Here is a 15,600-nt window from a genome sequence, read left to right as displayed (position 1 = left end):
CCCACACACCCCGTCAGCCCCCCGAGGTCTCCCCGGAACGCCCCGTCCCACTCGGTCGTGGGTGCCGGGGGAAGGTTGCCCACGAACGAGCCTGCGAGGAGGCTCTGGCTGTGGAGCGCTGGGCTTCAGGGCGCGCTGGCTGCTTCAGCGGCGGCTGCAGAGCCGGGTGGCAGTCTGCGGCTCCGCCTGAAGGGTTTCCTACCCGGCTACTTCAAACGACAACGGCAGTTCAGCCCGGACATCCTACAGGATGGGAAATGGGATGTAAACCAGCTGCGGGTAGTGGATTTCAGTATTTGCGCGACTTCCCACACGGACTCCGTCACTGGTCCTAAGGCTCTGGTACCCGCGCCCTGCTTGGAAGACAGGGACGCGTCTCCAGTCAATTCATGCGTACGTTGATGAAGGAAACTTTCAGACAGCGGAGTTGACCACCGAGTTGAGAATGTGTGATGGTTTTGCAAAGGAAAGAATGTCTTTAAAAAGCTTAGGAGAACTGGGTGTCACACTGACTTGGGCTGTAATTAAATAGAAGGCAGCTAGACCATGCTATTATGGCTAAATTAAGCGGAGGAAACCTGAAACGTAATACCCTTATGTTGCACTGTCATTCACCCTATGGCTGATAGGACAGATGTCACATTTAGACTGATAAGACCTATAGGTACCAATTTTTAAGTTCAGAAAAGGATGAATTTGACCTGTTTAAGACAGGTGATAGAACTTCACTGATTTGATTTCATTTGATATGGAACAAGAAATTGAGGAATAACAATGATTTGCAAATGAAGAGGAAGAGAACCTGGAATCTAGTTTCCCAGGTGAACACCAGAAAAAATGTATCTATGATTAAAGTCAACTTCTTAAGCATGGAAAGGCTTCTGAGAGAGAATTTGGAGTTTGTCTCTTCCAGGATACAGCATACGGATTCAGGACTGAAACAGGTCCTGAAGGGAGGCAGAATTGTCCACCAACTGAAGTTCACAGTGTGACACTGTTTTTAGAAGGATTCACCCAAACTTGAAAATGCTCAGAAGACTGAGCATACTCAGTAACACTGTAAAGGGGATTGGCAATGATTATCCAGTAGGATTTACTCCCAAAGGGAACTGCAAAACTCCCTCCGAACATTTGAGAGTCTTGATTCAGCTGACACAAGCGTATTGGCTTGCCACCTGCTCTTCAGAAGATGCGGAGGATAGCAAGCAGTGCTCCAATCTGAGCATCTCCTCTTATTCATCCCAGTTGCAGCCCTTGCATGGCTCTCATGAAATAAGATACATGGCTGAAGTACGTTTCTTCTCGTACATACGTTGGGCTGTAGGTGTGGCTCAGGGGAAGTAGTCACAAACCTGCAAAGAAGCATCCACCAGTGATGCTTTTCTGCTGGCTTCTGTTTTTTATGGCTCAAGGCAGACTTGTTGAATAACTGCTTTTCTCATGAGGGAATACATTTAGGAAAAACTTGATATTTCTTGCCTGGCTTGAAGCAGCATAATCACCGGAAAAGTGGTTTTGCTCATAAAGAGGTGAATGGAATGTGGATATAAAGTATTCAAGTGGCAAAAGTACATTTAGATGATCAGTGCAGATAGAAAAAGGGTTGTACATAACACTTACAACACCAAAGGTAACTGAAATAAAGTATTTTGTTTTGTTTGCATGTGTTTTTTTTCCTTGTATTTGCATGACGGTGTACTATTGTGCAAAAAATCCAGATAAAAATGAAAGAACTAAAACTGCAGTTGAAGAACAGAACTATAATGAAATAAAAAATGATGATAACATGGATATTGAAAAATGCATCAGAGTAGAGTATTGTATGGCATTGTATGATAAAAAAAAAGAAATGCATTGCTATCTTTGCTTTTCCTTCTCATTTTTTTTCTTTAGAGTCCTCTTGAAGAAGAGTGGTATGAGGCTTTTTCAGAGTATTTTTAGGAATCTGGTATGGGTCTCCAGCAGCACATTTGGATATGAAGGGAGATTTCTAATGATGGACAAAACTACTATGAGGAATTCATGTCATTACATGAAATCAGAAATCAGGCATTAGAATCTCAGGCAGTGGGAAAAAATATTAAAGATAAAAATATTAAAATTTCAACAGTCTGGAATTTTTAGATGAAATAATGGGCCAAAATTTTACAAAGAAGGTTCCAAAATAATTGTACAAATACTTAGTGTCCAATGTGTATTATCGTGAATATAAAGATTCTATAAGAAATGGAGCAAAAGGAACTGATTGGTATAATAAATTGTGCCTTGTGAACCAGGAGTGTATGTTAAACAGAAAAAAAAACAGTCAAGATTTTCTACCTTCAGATAAAAACAAAAGTAGCAAACAATGAAGGTGAGATAGAAATAAAAAAAATAAGAGGTCTGAAAAAGTACTTTGCTCTAATTTGGAATAAAGGCAATGAGATGGAGAATTGGCAGATTGAGAATAAAGATGAAGGAGCAGAAATTCGAAAGTTGGAATGAAAAATCAAGGTTCAGAAATTGTAAGGATAGAACCAGTTAGTTTTCTCAATCTATACAAGAACAATGTCTAGCAGATGTAATTGCAGGCCCAGTATTAAGGGTTTTTAGTAGCTTCATGAAGTTAAGAATACCAGATAAGTAAAGAATAGCAAATTTAGCACTTATATTGGAGAAAGTAAGAACAATTAGGAGTCTTCTGTATTTGGCACTGCACAGTGTGTTCCAGACCAATACGTGTTAAGAAAATAGTAGTTCAAGATGTGGAGAAATGGTAAACTCATGTTTCTAATTGTAAATCCTGCCAGGCAATTCTGCCAATGGGATGAAGCTATGGAATGGGTAAGTATAACCTTAGGGTTTATCTTACAAGAATTCCTGGTAGGATTAGTGAAGCGTTACAGCCAGCGCAGAAGGCATTACTGAGATCTTCTTTGAAATATTGTATTTAATTCTATTTCCTTCTTGTTTATATAGATTAATTTAGATTGAAACAAGAACAGAAAAGAGTCCAAAGGATGACAGAGATGCAGAAGCTTGTTTTAGGAGAATAAGACAGAGGCATGTGGCTTTTTTTTTAACCTAGCAAAATGAAATTTCAAACAAGATATAACTGTTGCTGTTAAATAATTTTAAGGGTAAGAAGGGAGAAAAATAATTCAGATAAAGGTCAGTCCAAGCACAGAATAAATGAGTGCTAATGGCCAGTCTATAACTTCAGCATGTTTTATATTCAGATAGGATTTCTAGCCAGAAAAAGGAGGTTTTGAATCTGTTTACGAGAGAAGTAATAGAATTTCTACTGCTATTTGGAAGTTGAAGTAAATAGGTCATAGAAAGTTGGTGGTGCCAATCTGGTGCTGCTTGCACGACGCTGCGGGTGAGTTGCGCTCGGAGCTGTCTTCCTTTCACCAAGAAGAGTTCCATCAGAATGTGGAATGATTGATCCAGTTGGCAGTCGGTCACAAGTGGTGTTCCCCAGGGCTCAGTATCAGGGCCAGTTCTGTTATTAAAGAGAACTTTATCAATGTTTTATCAATATCAATCTTTATCAATGATCTAGACAAAGGGATCGAGCACACCCTCAGTAAGTTTGCAGATGACACCAAGTTGGGTGGGAGTGTTGATCTGCTTGAGGGTAGGAGGGCTCTACAGAGGGACCTGGACAGACTGTATCGATGGGCCAAGGCCAATGGTATGAGGTTCAACAAGGCCAAGTGCCAGGTCCTGCACTTGGGTCACAACAACCCCATGCAGCGCTACAGATCTGTGGAAGAGTGGCTGGAAAGCTGCATGGTGGAAAAGGACCTGGGGGGGTTGGTCAACAGCTGGCTGAATATGAGCCAGCAGTGTGCCCAGGTGGCCAAGAAGACCAATAGCATCCTGGCTTGTATCAGAAGTAGTGTCACCAGCAGAACTAGGCAAGTGATCATCCCCCTGTACTGGGCACTGGTGAGGTCCCACCTCGAATACGGTGTTCAGTTTTGGGCCTCTCACTACAAGAAAGACCTTGAGGTGCTGGAGCATGTCTGGAGAAGGACAACAAAGCTGGTGAGAGGTCTAGAGCACAAGTCTTATGAGGAGTGGCTGAGGGAACTGGAGTTGTTTAGTCTGGAGAAAAGGCGGGTGAGGGGAGGCCTTTCCTTCTCTCTCTACAGCTACCTGAAAGGAGGATGTAGCAAGATGGGGGTTGTCTCTTCTCCCAAGTAACAAGTGATAGGACAAAAGGAAATGGCCTCAAGTTGCACCAGAGGACGTTTAGATTGGATATTAGGAAAAATTTCTTCACCAAGAGGGTTGTCAAGCATTGGAACAGGCTGCCCAGGGTGGAGTGGCCATCCCTGGAGGTATTTAAAAGACGTGTATATATGGTGCTTAGGGACACGGTTTAGTGGTGGACTTGGCGATGTTAGGTTTACAGTTACACTCAATGATCTTAAAGGTCTTTCCCAACCTAAATGATTCTATGATTCTATGCTTCACATAAAGCGACCATTTGCGTTTGGTGGCAGGAAAGTTTCTTACCTAAAAGAAGCTGAATACTTGGTGCTGGTTCAAAAAAAGTACCTCAGTCTTGCCTCCTGTCTCTTAATACTTGCTTGTGCATAAATAGCAGGACCTAGACAGGATTAGCAATTGCTACTGACCCCATCCTGCAACAAGTGGTGGCCTTCATGGATCCTTAGGACTGGATCTTATTTCAGCCAGTAATGTTGTAGAGTGATGGGAAGAGATTGACTGTCTTGGAGGTCTCGAGTCTCAACAAGCTGAACTTGAACCCATTTTTTTTTCCCATCAGAATTTATATTCTAGAGATACCAATCACCGATGCTAAAATGTGGGAATCGGGGTAGTACCACAGCTGTGGGATTGTTTGCAGGCAGGCTTGGAAGCAGTAGAGGTGGGAGGTGAGACAAATAATAATTATTTTTTATTTCTAGGAGAGGACTTCACTGATGAAGAAAAAGGAGCAGATAAAGAAAAGGATACTGCTTTTTCCTTAGATCCTCAGGGAAACATACCCCAATAACATTCTTGGAAAGCTGTTAGATGGATTGAATTTGCTGGCTGTAGATGGTGTGAGAATCTATATTGCCCAGGCAGAGGACATTACGTGTGGAAGCTTATTCTTTTTGCCTATGTAAAATGGGCAGAGTCAAGCCGAATGCTGCCAAGGCTGAGGGCTCAGCTTTAGCCTGTTCTTGCAAATATTGTTGCTGACCTGGAGGAAAACAGAAAATCACTTGACATTAAGATTTGAGGTCTAAAAACTAACTCAATTCATTTGCCCTGAAGCAGAAGGGCACAGAGTACTTCGTCTTAGCTCCAGAAAGAGCACTTTGGTCCAGATGCAATATTCTGTATAAGCCATCCCTCTTACATGCGCAAGATCATGGGAGCCAAGCCTGCTTTGCCACTCAAGTGTCCCCTTTTCTTTTTCATATACTCAATCTCATTATTCTTCCCTTTCTCAGCTGTCAGTGTAGGCCAGCTGGCTCCAGATCTGGGCTCTAACTACTGGCAGGGACAGTGGTTCTCAGCCTGCAAGGCTGGAGACCTTCTGACCACTGCAGCTGGAGTTTGCTACTTGACAGAAGTGTCACACTTCACTATACAATAGGTTTTCATCCTGCCTTCTTGTCATGCATTCTTTGTTAATGGCTTTCAGCAGATCATTTTCTGATAGCAGACATGTGACAAGTCATCAGGAATTTTGGGTCTCTTCCAATTTATAAAGAAACATGGTCCCTAGCAGGTATTGTTCTCTCTCTTTTCCCTATACCTTAGCATTTTGCGTGTCCTCTGCATTCTTTTCCAATATATCTCTACTCTACTGATGTTCGTATCATTTTCCTTCCCTCCCTGTCTGTCTTATCTAATCTAAGTCTGCGTTATTCTTACTCCCTTTTTTTTTTCCCAGCACTAATTCTTAGGCTGAGATTCTCTCTCTCCTTTCCACATCTCTGTCTTTCTGTTGTCAACATTAACCCATCTCACTTGAACAACCCCTGCCTTGTCTCCATCACCTTGGTTCCTAGTTTCTTTGCCCAGTTTATCACAGTGTCACTAATAAAATCTTCCCTCTCTGATTAGGTGCACCTTTCCCAACATCCTTTCCTTGACCCAAAACCCTAGTGACTCTCCCCAGCATCATTATCTGGAAACGCCACTGTCTATTTCCAGCTCTTTTACGCATACTGGCTCCTTTTTTAGAAAAGACTGATCCCCAGCCTTCTTACCCACCTTTATGTCTGTAAAACCCCACTGATGTTTCACAACCCCCACCCCTTCTTCCCACAACCTCCACTAGTCCCTTGCACTTCTCTCTCTCTCCAGTCTCCTGGAATTCAGCAGTTGCCATAAAATTTCATTGCCTGCACTGATAACTATTTTTGTGCCTAGAGAATAGAATAGGGGTAATAGAATTTGTTCTGCTTAGTTGAAGTTTGATTATTGCAAGAAATTATAGTGTATAGAGAGGACAGAGTCTTTGCAGATATTTAGATATTAAAAGGTGATACTCTCTTTGAACATAAGCATGCTGCATTTTTTAAGTTTCATAGTAGGTCAGCCTAGATGCAGGTCAGAAATATATCTGGTGATTTCCCTCCATTCACTCCAGCTTCACAGTGGACTGTTTAGCCTTCATGTCAATGGCTAAAAGCTCAATAAGCAGTTGGTAAAGTCAACCAAGAGTTGCGTATACTCATAGGATAGAAATACTTCACTTTTGCCTTTAGACCATAACAATCGTGTCACAACCTGCTGTTAGAAAGTTCAAAAAGGGAGAAAAAAAGATACATCCCAAATACACACAGAGGTTCAGAAACATTTGCAGTAGTTACACACTGTTTTCTGGGTTGCAACACTCATGTGGTACCTCAGCAAAACCGCACGTACATAGTTTCTGTGATAACTCAGCGTCATTCTGAGCAGAATGAACCAAGCCCAGTGCTGCTGTGAGCAGTCAAAATACTAGTGATGACCATAAGTGTACATCTTTTAGCAGGACTGAAGTGTATTTAATGTGCTTGCCCTGTGGTGATGTTACTGACAGACATATATGCAAATTACATATCTATTAACTATTATGTGCACCTGAATACGTGGTTATTTTCTAAACTCATGTACATATAGACACAGTAAAATATGGCCTTATCTCATTAGATGCTCTCATTTCTGTGGGGTTGTACAGCTCATACCACGGATGCGCTACAGTCAGGACTGAGGTCTCCACTGCAGAGTAGTCTAATTGATGGTCCCGTTGCTCCTGAATGATTTTGCACCACTTCAAGCATTATAAACTGCATTCACCATCGAATCCCAAAATAAACATTGTAATATAATTCAGGTCCTGATTGTCAAGAGGTTAGGCGGCCTTGCTCTAGTTATTACTTCAGTTAAATACTGTAATAATAGCATTCTTTCTATTGCAAGCAGTTGAGTGGGTGTATATGTAGCAATTGCCTAAGTGGGTAGAATTTGCACAGATGAAAATGAAATAGATGAGCTGTAATATCAAGTGTGGGTGACATGCCTCCTTTATACACCCTTTCAGCTTGCCCACGCAGGATGTACACACCAAACAAGGGCAGCCTTCTGGAAGGCTAAAGGGTCATAAAACTTTACAGGAGTATGGGTTTTGCTGAATGGATCTGTGTAGGATGCCTGATGCTTCAGGCATTTAAGAGAAAAAGTGCTTAGCGACATTCTTTGGGTTTGTGGAGGTTTTTTTCCTAACATCTTCTCATGTACTATCAAGTAATTTTCATTTGAACACTTACAAAACTGTAACTTCAAATACTCTGCCTAAAATGAAAATTTCATAAATTTTTCTTCTGCATCATTAAGAAAAGGCTATACAAATTACAGTCTTGACCAAACCTTGGCAGATAGAAAAGGTTAAAGCCTGACTGAGTTTTTTGAGAATCTGAATGTTAGAGAACACACTTCTTTTCACAGGGGAATATGTTTAAAGAAAAATACTGTAACTTCACTTCAGATTGCAAGAATGTTTCATTCTTCAATAAAATCAGAAAAAAACAGCTGTAAATGTGACAAACCTCATTTGTTGGTTGATAAGAAGTCAGAAGCTGTAGTCAAGTTTCTTACTCGGGTGGTTTTTCTTATGATGTGAAGTACAACAGATTAATGCCTGCATAACATGCTTGGTCCAGTGTCACTAAGACATTTGAACCATTTGTTCAGTAACCCTTTCACACCAATAATGGCAAAACATTCAGACTATTTTATATTTTCATATATTTGAGACCAGGGTTTGCTATCACTGGTAGGCCAGACTTTTCTGTCTCTAAAAGAAAAGACAAGAACTGAATTCAACCCTACCTGATAGAATTAACTGTAGAAGAGCAGTGACAATGATTTCTGGTATCACTCCACAGACAAAAATGTTGCCCAATCCTTCTATTCAAGGAAGTAGAGGGGAAACCCTCTATGGCCAGAGCAGAGAATCATGAGGAAAGGACTGGAAAGGATCAGAACACCTCAAGAGGTGATCAGGTCCATCTCCTTGCTTAAGGCAGTGCCTCCTGTGTCTGTGTCTTCATAGATGTTTGTCTATATTAGTCTAAAAAAAATCTATCGATAGAGATTACCCCACAACACTACAAGACTATTACTATCATTATTTTGTTATGAGTTTTCTGTAAAGCAAACAGACATTTCAGAAGATAGAGGATTGGTCTGTTGAGAGGGATTGAAAGATGATGAATTGAAGCACTTTAACATTCCATTAAAATTAGTAGTAATCACAGATACACATCCGTTTTCTTTCTTTCAATCTTAGATGTTCAGTTGCTGGTGCATGAAAAAAAACTTTAAAATCTCTTCAGGAGTATGTAAATGAAATCATCTGTGCAACAAAACAATAATAAATAATGATTCCAAGTAATTTCGCAAAAGCAATGATATTAAGTGAAAGGAACCTGAAAAATGGGGGGAAAAAATAGCTTATATTTTAATAATAAGAAAGGGAATCCAAACCATCATACTTTCTTAATTAGACTGCTTTAAATCATCTTTCTTCCCTGCATGTCTTTCAATCCCTTTTTACTTTCAGAAAAAGTACCAAAGTGCTTCTTGAACTTAGTTCTTTTTTTTCTAGATTTTCAGTGATCAGCCACACTTTGTACCTGACCAAACTAGGATTTTTCAATATGTTGCTGACTAGTAATGAATTAAATTGCTGATTTACAAAACAGTGACTTTATTCTATCTTAGATTTACTGGTATCTAAGGTTACATTTATAGCTATAATGGCTACTAATAAAACTTTTTTTAAAAAAATTAACTCATGAGGTTTATAAAATAGAGCCATCCATGAAAGAAAAAGTACAGTCTGTTGCATAGACGTGTTTCAGAATAGAATCTGAATTTAGTAGACATGCTGCAATCTGTTAAACTGCATTCATTTTACTTCATTCACTGGGCCACAGATCTTTCTAATAACACTGCAAAGTCAACAGAGCAAGATCCTTGGTTCTCATCCACATTTGAGCTCATTTTACACTGCTGTAGCAGTGTGAGGGCACCTGAAAAGCTGCTTACTATTCCTATATCTCTAGGACTTTTTCACAGTTTTAGAGACAGGTCTAAAATAAGGATTCTCTAAAAAGATGCAGTTAATATTTAAAATGCAGTTCATTTTTAAAATATGTATTGTATTTTCACACAGATTCATTCCCATGCCCACCATGTGAGTGTTCCTACGCTCAGCCACCTGGGATCAAATAACTTGAATAACAAAAATTGTCCTTCTTCTCATATTTTCTTCTGAGGGTATTCTGTAATAAGTACTGTTTCCACCTGTTTGAGGATTGAACTAATTTCCTTTTCCTGCCTCGACAACTAGAGTTTTTTCCCAGAGTTCATGAAGTGATTTCCTGGAAGATATTTCTGGATAAGGAGTCTGAGCCACAGAACAGTCTATTCAAGTTAGTGACCAGCAGCAGCTAAGATGGTGTTTCCAGTTAAGGATGCTAGCCTTGATCTGGACAAAGCACTTTGATGTAGTTCTGCTTCTTTTGTCCCTGGTTACTGGAAGACAGATAGGAGGTAACAAGTACTGGCCAGAGATATTCTCATCATTGATTGCCAGCTTTGCCTTTGAGAAAATTATGGAATCTTGGTCAATTTGATATGTTCTTGCATGTTGTGATCATAATCGTACTTGATAAGTTAGCATGTATATTCACAGAGAGTTTATTCTGGATAAACAGAAAGAAGAATTAAGTGAGTGGTTTTCATATGAAATTTCACTGTCTTTTTCAGTGAGAAATCCCAGGAGTTTGCCTTTTACTTTCCAAATTACTATCACAGATCTCTGTGGTGCTCTTCTATCCCAACCCACAGATGTTTGACATAATGGCTTAAATGGCTGCTCATCTGCATTTGTAGAATGCTTGTTCTTTCCTTGTGAAAGAAGTGCTCGCTAACTATAAAAATGGATCCATGAAACTTATTTGAAAAAATACACCAGCTTATCAGCCTGATGTGTTCTTGGGCCTTTCTTTCTGCTCAATGTTTCTTTTAGTGATCCTGAACTCTTGGTTAGAATTGAAGGAGTCTACCCTTTCTTTAGGTCAGTCGAGAACTATATCATCTGGTAGCTCATCTGGTAGTTAACTTAGGCAACTGTACGGCATTCGTATATTTCAGTATTCCCACAAATATATATATTTCAATATTTTCATATTTAATTATACACAACTTTTGTAAGGGTTGGCCAACAAGTTCCCATCTGTAAAAGACTGTTACTTAGTAAGGCCTGATGTCAGTATTTGCAGCCTTCCTGGGCCCACCTCTTGAGCTGCAGGAAATGTATTCATCATTACATGTATTCGGGATGGTGTTTTCCCCAATGGTGATAGCTGCCATGAGGTTGGAAGAGATCAAGACCAGCATGGCTGCTTCTTCAAACATAGTATCCCTTTTTGGTTGAGCACCTCTGAGACAAATTTTTCCCAGATGTTAAAATTTAATCAGAGAATTAAATTACCTGTTCTCTTTCCTAAATCTTGCAGCTCTGAGGCTGAGGTGTACGCTGCAGATATCCAGAAGGCCATCACTTTTTACCTCCTCAACACTACTTTTTTCAGATGGCCGGGGAAGCTGATCACATTAGCAGCCAAGAAATCCAGAGGTACAGTCATCTCCGCACCGAGAAAGCGTAACTGCAGAGCAGATTGCATCGAGGCTTGTTATGACATTGCTAAGGTGGATGGAAGCATCCTCTGTCATCACATCCCACGCCACCAGAGTTCAAGCCGTATCTGTGGCCTCGGCGTGCTGAGGATGTGTACTGCCATTCTCACATTGCCCACGTCCCATCTGTAACTGCATCCATACTGCTTCCGACCACTCTGCCACTACTGAGCCCTCCAGAAGGACTTCCACTGGTGATAAAGGCTTCCACGTTTCTTATTTGCCTCAGGGATCATAAAACCCATCGCTCAGTAAGTGTGAACAGCTCCTGGAGGTCTCCCATGAAGTTAACATGCATATAAACAGACACTTGAAAGTAAAAAAGAGACTTCCCCCAGCTGCAGTGCTTTGAAATGTATTGCCTTTATGGATATTTACTTCTTGCCATTCTTCCTTCCTCTTCCAGAATATGCTAAGAACATGGATTCTGGGATTTTGGCGTCAGGAAAGAGTCTGGCTGACACCAGACATTTTCCATCCCACGTACTCATGTGGTGGGCTTGAAGGGAGCAGGAGGGATCATACATACTCGCTGTAAGACTGAAAACTCTTCAAGCTCTGAAGACCAGGTGCACCAGCATGCAAACCGGCACATCGATAGCACACCTTCAAGACTCTGGTTACTTTGCTGCTGAGAATACCTAACAGTTGGCATAATCTGGCTAGTTTTTAACGCAGCAGCAGCCTTGATACAGGCACAGGACTGTCTCATGTCAGAAACAGTCCTAGCTTACTGACCTTTGACGAACAAGGAGAAGTTTGTTAATCCTTAAGCAGTGAAATAATTCCAGTGGAAGCTTATAAAAATATCTATATGTTTTTAAATGCTCTGTTATTACCTGTAATTGTTAGGTAAAAGACGAGTCCTAAAGAGTGCACTCCCTGATGATTTAGTCACGGTATTATAGATTTCATCTTGAAATAATGTCCTCCTTCAGCTGCTGCCCTAGGCCTTGTGACTGCCTGTCTGCTCCATGACTCAGTCCCACAGCTGAGATCATTCTTGTTTCCAGCCATCAAGGGTACTGGTTGTCCACATAACTCCAAACCTAACAACTGAAATTGCAAACAAAATACCATTGCTGCTGGTAGGACGGCCATACTCCTGTCATCATCAGGTAGGAAGCTACTACAATTTTTATCATTTATATTTGAGAACACGTAGTTAAATTAATGAATCAAAGAGTACCTGAAAAAATACGTCCTTTTCACTTCCCTGAATCAGGACAAATACACTAAAAATACATTTTCTTATGTTCTTTTTATTTGCTTCTATTCTTATTAATTTTCTTTATATTCTTAAAGTACATTTCTTAAGGTACCTTTAAAAATAGAGGATATTTGCTGAGAAGTGTCCACAGTGGCTACACTGATGTTTTTCAACATCATGAGGTATAAGTAGATTGCTAGGTAGCCTGCTCAGTTAATAGGAGTTTCAGAAGTTCTGCTTTATAGTAATATAGTCCAAAGACTCCTATACCCTGTAAGGTTATCAGAGCAGTATCTTTGTCTGAACCATTCACCCAATAAGACAGTTCTGCTAAATGTGCAGCTGAAAGCAGCAGATAAGAAAAAAAAAAAAAAAAAAGAAGAAGATTTGAGTAGATTTTTATTTTCTTAGATTTCTTGCCTCAGTGGTGTGCCTCTATGGGATGGTGGCTCAGTGAAAAAGCATCTCCTGACCATCACAAATGTGACAGCGTGAGAAGCTGTTTAAAGTCAGGGACTTCTTTGAGATTCAAGTTCCTTTTGTATCCTGGTCAGAACTTACCAGGATCATTAAAGTAAAAGTGAGAGAACCAACACTTAATTGATTTCCCATCTGTGGATCAAGACCATCTTTGAAACCAATAGGAGTGTCATTTACCTAGACACTATAAGTCATAGAGCTGATATTAAAGTCATACTTCATAAACAATTTAATCAAAGTTATAACAAATAATTAACTCTTCTATTAACACCGCCCAGATGTGGAAATAATCTTATTAATCATCCTGGGTAGAGCAGGTTGTTGTGTAACAGTTGACATATAGAGACTTTCTGCATCAATATTTTTCTTTTACTTTATATATTCTATGTATGTCTAGATACAGACTGAGCTTTTAGGGTTTTTTTTCTGAAAAAGAGCTCCATTAAAAAACCCCTATTTAATAATAAATGTTTTTAGAATACCAACAGTGATGTTCAAACCAAAAGGATTTTTAGTATCTTTAGTGCCTTGACACATCTGCACCCACTTTCACCAACTCATATGGGTGTCCTATGAGAGGAAAATTATGCCATGTTCCTCTACTAAAGAGATCAGCTAATATTGCAGTAGCAAGCCTAAGATTGGCAATTTGTGACTTTACATTAGCAAATCTTAATGTCCTTTCTATTTAGTGCTTGTTTGTATAAATTACTTGCAAATGATACAAAATCAGATTAAAATGTCCTTTCTATTTAGTGCTTGTTTGTATAAATTACTTGTAAATGATACAAAATCAGATGAAAATGTCCTAAGTGTTTTATATGCACTACAGATGTATTTCCCTCCATGCACTGTCTGTTGAAATAACCTGTCAAAATTCCACAGGACTAGTTGTACTTTAATACAAGGTTACCACTTCATATTCCACTCCTTCCATTTGTTAATGAAGATTTTCTTTTCCTCGTCTTGCACAGAATTACTCCTAATCATTTAAAAGGATATTAATTGCTTAGAGTTAAATGCCTGGCACCAGATTCAGAAGAGGTAGCCTGCCTTACATTTAAAGCTGGAGAAAGCTAGTAAGAGGTTACTCCCAGCAAATGGAGACTTTGAGGGAGGTTAGAGGCAGTTTCTGACAAAATTCATTACAGTACCACAGTTGGACATCTGGTAGGTTAGAAACTCCTGTTCTATTGACATGTTAAACTATTACTGTGTAAAGTTTAAAGAAGTCCCTCAGGCATTTCTGAAAATTATGCATATGATGGTAACTTCCACTTTTCCCAATAGGTTATGAAAAGAAATCTTAGGTTTGGAGGGTAAAACGTCTTTTTCATCTCTGACATTGTATGCCATATGGCCACAAAAGGATCATCAAGATTTTGAAAAAAATAGCCGTGTATTGCAACAGTGTTCTGAAACGTTCAAAAGCATTGGCTGCTGAGACTTGTAGTGCCCTGATCTCAGAATACCCACCCTATTATCATCCTCCCAAATTATCACACCATATCCAAATTCTAGTCACATAAAATTCAGTGGAATTCCTGTGAGGAAAAAAAAAAAACACACACACAAAAAAAAACCAAAACAAAAATCCCCCAAACCCCTGAGATACAGCGTAAAAATGTAAAAAAACACAATGCAGAAACCCTGAGAGGTCATCTTGTCCACCCCCTGCTCTGAAGGAAGTTCAGCCATCTCTGATCATCTCTGGCTGCCAGTCATTTCACATGTTAAGGGAGAAAGTGGGCAGCTCTGCAGTCCGGAGGGATCAGGATTCAATCCCATCACTTACACCTGTAAGACTTAGGGTCTGCCACTAGAACCCACTAACTGGGAGTGTTTCCCTATTAATGTATTTCCTATCCTTTGTGTTTTCTTGCTTGCAAGAAAGCATTTGTAGTTCTGCAGACAATCTCAGCACCTTGCCTGGCAAAATCTTCCCTGTCTAAATATATCTAGGCTTGAATTAGTAAAAGTGCATTTTTATAGTTGTTCTTTGATCACCGTTCCCATGATGGGTTCACAGATTTTTTTTCTGACACGTGATTTTAAATATATCCATAATTTCCTGATTAATTGTGTAGCCATAATACACAGAGTTGTTTTGCTTCCTTCTCTTCCCCCAAAATGTATCTTACTGATTTCTGGGTTTGGGCATGTTTTTTAAATCTTCTTTGCATTTCATAACTGTGTGTTTTTCCTAAGTTATTTCAGATAGATAGTATTCAGTTCTTGAGATATGTGTTCCTGCAGCTCCAGTAAGCGACAAGACACTGGTCTCAGTCCTTGCATTACTAGAAAGTAATAATTACTCCAGAAGGCCGGTAGCATTAGCCTCTATGAAAGGGATGACATATACTCTTGAAGAGTATAGATCTCCAAATATATTTTGTGGAAGGCTATAATATTACATTTCATTCATGATTGCTTAAAAGATTTTTGGGTTTTGTTGGGTTTTTTTTTTTGGTCATCCTGAGATCACGGCAGTTTCTCAAGCAAGGTTCTTGATAAAGAGCAACCGATGGACTGATCTTACATCTCTCTTGATGCATCAGTAGAAGAGAAACAAAGTGAATGGTCACATTTTGCATGGATATTTCTTCTCCAACATGTAATTTGTATCAGAAGTGTGCACACAGTTCCCTAAGTTTTCGCAAGGTAAATCTGGATTGCATTGTTAACTGGTTTTGATGAAAAGCAAT

This window comes from Charadrius vociferus, unplaced genomic scaffold (assembly GCF_000708025.1).
Source record: "Charadrius vociferus isolate BGI_N301 unplaced genomic scaffold, ASM70802v2 scaffold483, whole genome shotgun sequence".
Classification (NCBI taxonomy): Eukaryota; Metazoa; Chordata; class Aves; order Charadriiformes; family Charadriidae; genus Charadrius; species Charadrius vociferus.
The sequence above is the reverse complement of the archived record's forward strand: the minus strand, read 5'-3'. Positions refer to the sequence as shown.